Source organism: Macrotis lagotis, chromosome X (assembly GCF_037893015.1).
Source record: "Macrotis lagotis isolate mMagLag1 chromosome X, bilby.v1.9.chrom.fasta, whole genome shotgun sequence".
Classification (NCBI taxonomy): domain Eukaryota; kingdom Metazoa; phylum Chordata; class Mammalia; order Peramelemorphia; family Peramelidae; genus Macrotis; species Macrotis lagotis.
Genome location: NC_133666.1, coordinates 89,186,464 through 89,194,319, shown reverse-complemented (window position 1 = coordinate 89,194,319; position 7,856 = coordinate 89,186,464). Strand labels below are relative to the sequence as shown.

The 7,856-nt window shown below is 41.6% G+C and overlaps 1 pseudogene; it reads left to right on the top strand.

Moving 5' to 3' along the window:
* Positions 1–7,035: 7,035 nt before the first annotated feature.
* LOC141502550 (cytochrome c, somatic pseudogene) lies at positions 7,036–7,353 on the top strand (annotated as a pseudogene).
* Positions 7,354–7,856: the final 503 nt, after the last annotated feature.

Below are 7,856 nucleotides of genomic sequence, written 5' to 3'. Positions count from 1 at the left end.
CTGGGAGGCTTGTCTCATTTTAGTGTGAGGATCACCCCTCCCTCTCCATAGTAACTGCTTGGGTTCCCTTGGCTAAGATTGGCCACGCCTCCGGGTGTGACCTCACTACAGGATCAAAGGAATTGCTCTCTCCTGAGGAGAGGCCAGTTCCAAGGATGGGGCTGGGGCGGGTTATTGCTCAATGTCCTCTTACCTCCAGGCCACCTCTCCACCCTATTTTCTTGCCAGGCATTTTAGACACCCCTCCAGCAGTCCCTAGATAGGCAGGTCTGCTCAGTCCTGACCTTGGACGCCCCTCCCCGCAAACATTTGGTGCTTTCCTGGGCTGAGTCCAGAAGGTAGACCCTTGCGGGTTTTTTGGTCCCTCTGGTCCTGGAGGAAAGAGCTAAGGGGAGGGCCTTCTTTGCCACCCCCCCCCCCGCTCCTGACTTTTCCTTGATTTGTGTTTATGTTTATTCACACCAAATCAACCAGATTAAAAAGGGGCTGGGGCTTTGGGTGCCCCTGAACCTGCAGATCCGTAGCTTGTGTTTCCTTCAGTCTGGAAGAAGCTCAGCCTGTAGCTTTCACAGCTGGGCCGGCCTGGTTTTGTTCCTTCAGGAGGTTGAGAACCACAGGTCTCAGTCACCCTCTTCTCATTCTAATTGTTCCCTCCCCCACCCCTATTTTCCCCTGGCCCTTCCACCCCACCCCCACCCCTAACCCCAGGAGTAAAACAAAACATTGTTTCAACAAGCAGATACACTCAAATACCTTCCCTAGCCATTGAGTCTGCCACCTCTGTTTCTCCAGGTGAATTGAATGTAATTAATTGGGCCCTGCCCTGATCAAAACTAAAATCTGTCACTTTGGCAAAATCCATCCCTTTTAGGACCTCTTCCTTGCTGTCCTCTGTCTTTGAATGGGATGAAGAAAGACTGTGTCTTTATGGGGACAGCTTTACACAATCCCCTATCTTACATCCCTGAAAAGGGACAAAGGACAGTTTCCTTCTATGACTTGTAACCAATGGAAAAAGCTTTTGCGGATTGATTTTCTTTTTTAGATTTTTCAATGAAATGGGGTTAAGTGGCTTGCCCAAGGCCACAGAGCTAGGTAATTATTAAGTGTCTGAGGCCGGATTTGAACTCAGGTCCTTCTGACTTCTGGACCAGTGCTCTCTTTGCATTGCACCACTTAACTACCCCAATAAATTCCTTACCTGGGTCAACAAATCACAAGATAAGAGACATCCTGGATGAGGGGAGAGCAATCCTATGATTGTTTGAAAACATTCCTCTCCAGCCTAAGTGGGAGTCTTACCAATAGGAATTTGAAGTAAATATTATAACTTATGAGAGGATCATAATTTAGAACTATGTCATCTACATAAAATCTCATTGGCTACCTGACTCAGTTTTATGATTCTTTGTTCCTTCTGCATAAAATGTCCCCAATATTTTGCATCAGGGTTGGTATCTGTAATAATACCATCCACTCATGAGTTTGATGAGTTCCTAGAGAATAAAACTTCATAGATAAATCTTTTTGTTATTTCATTGTAGCCTAAGAAATTATGGACAACATTAGCATACCATCTGGTACATATGACAAGGTCAACAAAAGCTTGTTGAATAACTGATTAAGTCTATAGGTTATGCCCTTTATATCCCCTTATCTATACATTGTCTCTCTCCCAATTTCCACTACTGGATTTATCCCTCACTCTCTCTCCCTCTCCTTTGGACCTCTGCCTCTGTATATCACTTCCTTAGAGCTCCACACTACCTTGTCAGTTACCAAGAGGTAGGTCCTTTCTTGATTATTCAGTAATTTTATTTCTCTTTTTGTCAGTATTCCTGCTTCCTTTCTCTCTCTCTGACTTTAACCAAGCCCACTTTCCGTCGTGTCTCATTAGTCCTGATCTCCCTTCTCTTTCTTCTTTATCTTTCTTCTTCTTTCTGTTTTCCTTCTCTAGAATAATCCTTATCTGTTGGCTCTCTGGCCTCCTAAAATTCTATTGTCTTACTATTAATCCTAAGTCGTTTTTTTCTCTGACTCTTAATTTCCTATATTATCAAAGATTGAACTAGAAGGGATCTTCTTTGGCTATGAACTTCAATCTCAGCATTATCCAGCTGAGGAAAGAAAGACTTGGATAATTGAAGTACCAGCCCAGCACTCCAGTATCTCTACCATGACCCCAAATGGGGTCACAAAGAGTCAGACACAACAGAAATGACTGAACAACCAGTATCAAGGAGCTAAAATGAATATGTGCAAGGTAGGATTTTGTCAAGAGTTTTGCACAAGAGTTTACTAAGAGACTTATCTCTGTAGAACACACTTCTACCCAGGCCCCTTTCCAGAAACTCCCTTCTTGGGCTCTCTCTCCTCACCGATATGCCTTTTCTTCCAACTTTCTCTGCCTGTTCTAATCCCAAGGGGACATCTTTTCCTCTCTCTTGCACTTATATCAACATGGAACTGAATGACCATTCAATACCATCAAATCCAGTTCCATGATTTTACTGAAGAGAAAACTGAGACTGACAATGGTTTAGAATCTGCTAGAGTCTGGTGTCAGCAAGGCAGACTTTCAATTCAAATTGTAAGCACAAAGTATAATGCTATATCCACTACAACACTTTGCTACCTCTTGCTCTGATTATCTCTGATTTTATCTCTATATTTCTTTTTTATTTTTTATTTTTTGATGTTTGCAAAGCAATGGAGTTAAATGACTTGCCCAAGTGACACAGCTAAATATTAAATGTCTGAGGTCGGATTTAAACTTAGGTCCTTCTGTCTTCATGGATAGTGCTCTATCCACTGCATCACCTAGCTGCTCCATCTCTATATTTCTTACTGTCTCTGTCTCTTCCTCTCTCCCATCTATCTTTCACACTGTCTCTCCCTCTCTCTGTCCATCTCTCTAGTTCTCTCTTATCACCCTTGTCAAAAGCTTTCCTTTCCTTGCTCCTCTTCCCAAATAAGGGGTCTTATCTTTCTGTCTATATTTTTCTGTCTCTTTCTGTTTCTTTTTTTGTCTAGTCCCTTTTCTTTTCAGTCTGCCTCTGCCTTTCTTTCTTTACTTCCATCTTAAAGGCTAATTTTCCTTACTCTGATTCCTATTCGTTAATCAGCGATCTTTTCTTTTTCTTTCTATCCTCAATATTATCACAGATTTAGAATTGGAAAGAATCCTAGGGGTCACTGAGTCCAACGCCATTATATTATAAATGCATATAGAGCCTTAGACCCTCTAATTGAATTGCCAAGGGTCAAACAGTTATTAAAACTCTGAAAAAAAGATTTAAACCCAGGACTTCCAAGAATAGTCCACTAAGAAACCTAGATGTGTGACTCACATATTCCTTCTACTCCCCTTCCCAGTGACTCCAGATCTGGATAACTCGCCTCCTGCATACCTATTTTTCTCTTCTCTGGCCTCAATCCCAATGGGACACTCTTTTCTCTTTCTGGCAACCAGAGCATCATGGAACTGGAACTTCATTAGACACCATCAAATCCAGCCCTGTAAATTGGTTCAGGAAAAAACTGAGTCTGAGTGATAAGTGATTTCTCCAGAGTAACAGAGCATGTCTGTAGCTGATATGGAATTTAAATTTACTGAGTCAAATTCACATATAATAGTCTATTCACTGTGACACTTAGTTGACTTCTACACCAGCCAAGTACCTCCTTCCTCTGAATTTCTCTCACCTGTGGTCTCATTCCTTCCTTATTTTCCTCCATAATGGTCACTTCCCTCAAAAGTGGCCCTTGTCATATGGTTCTCTCTTTATTTCAATCTCTCTCTCTCTCTCTCTCTCTCTCTCTCTCTCTCTCTCTCTCTCTCTTCTTCTTCTTCTTCTTTCTTCTTCTTCTTCTTCCCTCTCCTTCTTTCTCCTCTTCAAACCCCTTTTCCTTACTCTGTTCTCACTCAATTCTAACTGTTCTTTTTTTATCTACCATAATCCTATGTTTAGAGCCGGAAGGACCCCTTGGTTCCATTGATCCAACTACAATATAATAACATAGGAGACAGTGGCTAAGACACAATGACTGAATTACCCAAAGCAAAATCTCATTAAGAATGTTAATTAGGATGTGTCCAGATCATTCAGACTCCCAAAGAAGTTCCTCTAGGATATCTAACTCTTTTCCAGTACAGTGTCCTCAATTCCCACACCTCCTCTTCCTGTGAACACTTGCCTCTATTTTCTTTTCATCCTCAGTCCTAATTCCCCCTAACTCTGTCTCTCTCTATTCCACAACTAATCCCAAGTGGACAATGTTTTTCCTTTGTCAGCCAGAGGATCATAGAGCTGGAAGGTCATTAGACACTGTCAAATCCAGCCCTTAAATTGAATGAGATAAAAATTGAGACAGTGTATAAAAGGGACAGCTTGTCTGCATCTGATGTAGAATTGAAATTCAGTCAATTCCAAGTATACTGTTCAGACCACTAGGACACCTTGCTGCTTTGATCTGCATTTCCCAAGGAATCCTATCCCTTAACATCTCTTCCACTCCTTGCTCAGTTGCAAAATGTCCTCCAAAATGTTATCTTCCTTCATTACTTTGTCCATTAACAAATGGAATTCTTTCACTTTGTTTCTCTTCCCTCCACCCTAGTTTCTTTTAATAGCTCACTGTCACTTTGTCTTTATCTCTAGCTCTTTCTCTCTTGCTTGCTCTCAATATCTTCTGCTCCCTCCCTGACTTCTCCTCCCAAAATCTTTTTGTTCTTACTCTTATAATAAAGTCTTTCCTTTTTACACTTTCAGGAGTAAGATCATTTAAAGTTGGAAGGACATTTAAGGAGCCATTGTATTCAACTACATTGTAGTATTACAGAAGACAGAGGACTAAAAACTGTTAAGCGAATTTACCCAGAGTCAGCTATTTATACTATAGTCAGGACATTCTGACTTTCACGAATAGCCTTCTAGGAGAACTAGCTGTTTTGGTCTACATACTCCTCTCCCTGCAGGGACTCTTATATCCTATGGGAACTTCCCTTCTGTCTCCACATCTTCCGTGCTTGATTCACTCTAATGCAATCTCTCTGTATTCAAGCTTATTCCCAAGTTGACATTGGGAGTGAGCAGCTGGGTGGCAAAGTGGACAGAGCACTGGCCTTGTAGTCAGGATAACTGGAGTTTGAATCTTGACTTTTACTAGCTGCCTGATCTTGGGTAAGTCATTTCACCATGAATACCTCTTATTCAGGGTCATCTCCAGTCCTCCTGATTCATAACTAGCCACTGGACCCAGATGGCTCTAGAGAAAAAAGTGACACTGGTGATTTAGCACAGTCCCCCCTTCACTCAATTCTGACTCATGTGCTTGTCATGGCATCACCTCCCTGATGTCATGGTCTTTTTTGAAAAATGAAGGACAAAAACAAGAAAAACCAAGTAGACATCCTTTTCTCTATCTGAAATTCAGAGGATCAGAGAGTTGTAGGGTATAGGGCTCTAAGCACAATGACACCAACATGTTCTACATTTGCTAGGGATCTTGTCCCTTTACCAATCTCTTTTGTCTGCAATGTCCTTGCTCTGTTGCTCACTGCTTTCATAATAGGAACTTCCCTCAAGTTCTTTTTCTTTTTTATTTCTTTCAGCTGTTCACTCTGTCTCTGTCTTGCTGTCTCTGAATCTACTTCTCTGTATCTGTCTCTCTCTGATTTTATCTCTATATCTCTCTCTTTCTCTGTATTTTTCTCTCAATTCAGCACCATGTCTATTTCATTCTCACTGTTCTTCTCACTGCATTCTCCGCAAAATCTTTTTTCCTTTCTATTATTTACCCTGTAAAACAGTGACCTTTTCTTTTACCATTCATCACTAATAAGATCATAGATTGATTGCAGAATGGAAGTGTAGTAACCACTGTTCCAAATTGCATTTAATTATTACAGAAGGAATAGAAACTTTCCTACTCTAAGTAAATTGCTCAGTTTCTTTCTTTTTTTTTAACATTTTAACATTTTATTAGTTTTCCAATTATATACAATAGCAATATGTACCCATCTCAATTTCCCCCCTTCCTTTGCCCCCAAGAAGGCTGTTTGATAGTCTCTACATTGTTTCCATGCCATACACTGATGTAATTTGAACGTGTTATAAAAGTAAACATAAGAATAAACATAACCCCCCAAGAAGATGAGAAACCTCAAGAATAGAGAGAGAGAAAAAAATTGTACTTCAGTCTGTGTTCAGATTTCAATGTCTCTGTCTCTGGGGTGACTTGCTGTCTTTATCATAAGTCCAACCAGAGAAGTTGCTTCAATATTTTTCCCATAGTTGCTATTACTAGCTGTTCCGCCACTCTATTTCTCCCCACTCTCATTTATTCTGTTCTCTCTCTCCTTTCATCCTGGTCCAGTCCAAAAGTGTGTTGAATCTCAGTACCCTCTCCATCGATATTCCCTCTCTCCTATCACTTATTTCCCCCGGTTCCTCCCCCATTCTCCCTTATCCTATCCCTTTCTTCTTATTTTTATCTAGGGTAAGATAGATTTCCCTACCCTATTGTGTATGTTATTTCCTTTGATCCATTTCTGATAAGAATGAAGGCTCACTCATTTTCCCTTACCTTCCCCCATTCCACTCCATTGAAAAAGCTTTTTCTTGACTCTTACGTGAAATTTCAAGCTTCCTCTTCATCTCCTTTTCCTTCCTCACAGTACTTTCTTTTATCACCCATTGACTCCATGTTTTTAATGTATTATACCATTATATTCCACTCCTTCCTATATCCTGTCTATATATGCTCCTTCTAACAACTCTTATAAATGAGAAAGTTCATATGAGTTATTAATATCTTCTTTCCATGCAGGAATACAAACAGTTCAATATCATTAACTTCCTCATAGCTAGTCCTTCTCTTCCACTCCCTCTGTGGTTCACCAGAGTCCTGTACTTGGAGATCAAACATTCTGTTCAGCTCTGGCTGTTTCAATAGGAAAGTTTGAAAGACCCTGTTTCATTGAAAGTCCATCTTTTCGGGCAGAGGCAGCGCCGAACCGGGGACTGGGCCACCATGGGGGACGTGGAGAAGGGCAAGAAGATCTTTGTGCAGAAGTGCGCCCAGTGCCACACGGTGGAGAAGGGCGGCAAGCACAAGACCGGCCCCAACCTGCATGGGCTGTTCGGCCGCAAGACGGGCCAGGCTGCTGGCTTCTCCTACACAGATGCCAACAAGAACAAAGGCATCACCTGGGGCGAGGACACCTTGATGGAGTAACTGGAGAACCCCAAGAAGTACATCTCGGGCACCAAGATGATCTTCACGGGCATCAAGAAGAAGGGCAAGCGGGCCGACTTGATAGCCTACCTGAAGAAGGCCACCAGCGAGTAGCCGTGCCGCCGCCTTACTTATTGTCCGAAGCAGCCCAGGAGACTCCTTTCCTTTTTGTACATGTACCATAACGGCCCTATTTAATTGGTCTCATGGCCCTGCGCATTTCGATCATGAATGGCTGTTCGAATAGAGAAATTATGCAGATTAAGTAGGCTTGGGGTTAGATAAGAAATCTCCCTTCTCTCTGTTTCCGTCACAACCAAGCTGTCACACTTGAATGTTTATTTTAAAAGATTTAGGCAACTTTTTTTTTTTAAAGCAAGGGCTAGGTGCCCATGCCCCACGTCTTAGAAAAGTTTTAATTAAATCTGGCTTCTTTCACTAAACTATGGGGAAAGCCTACTTAATAATTTCATATGACTTTTACCTGTTATGGGTTTTGGGGGGGATAATTGTTCTGGGGGGTGGGGGGTTATGCCCCAGCCTGTCCAAAGGCCAGTCCTATTGAGTACATCTTAAGTTCCTTAACTTTGTGCATAAGTAACTTAGATTACAATGAT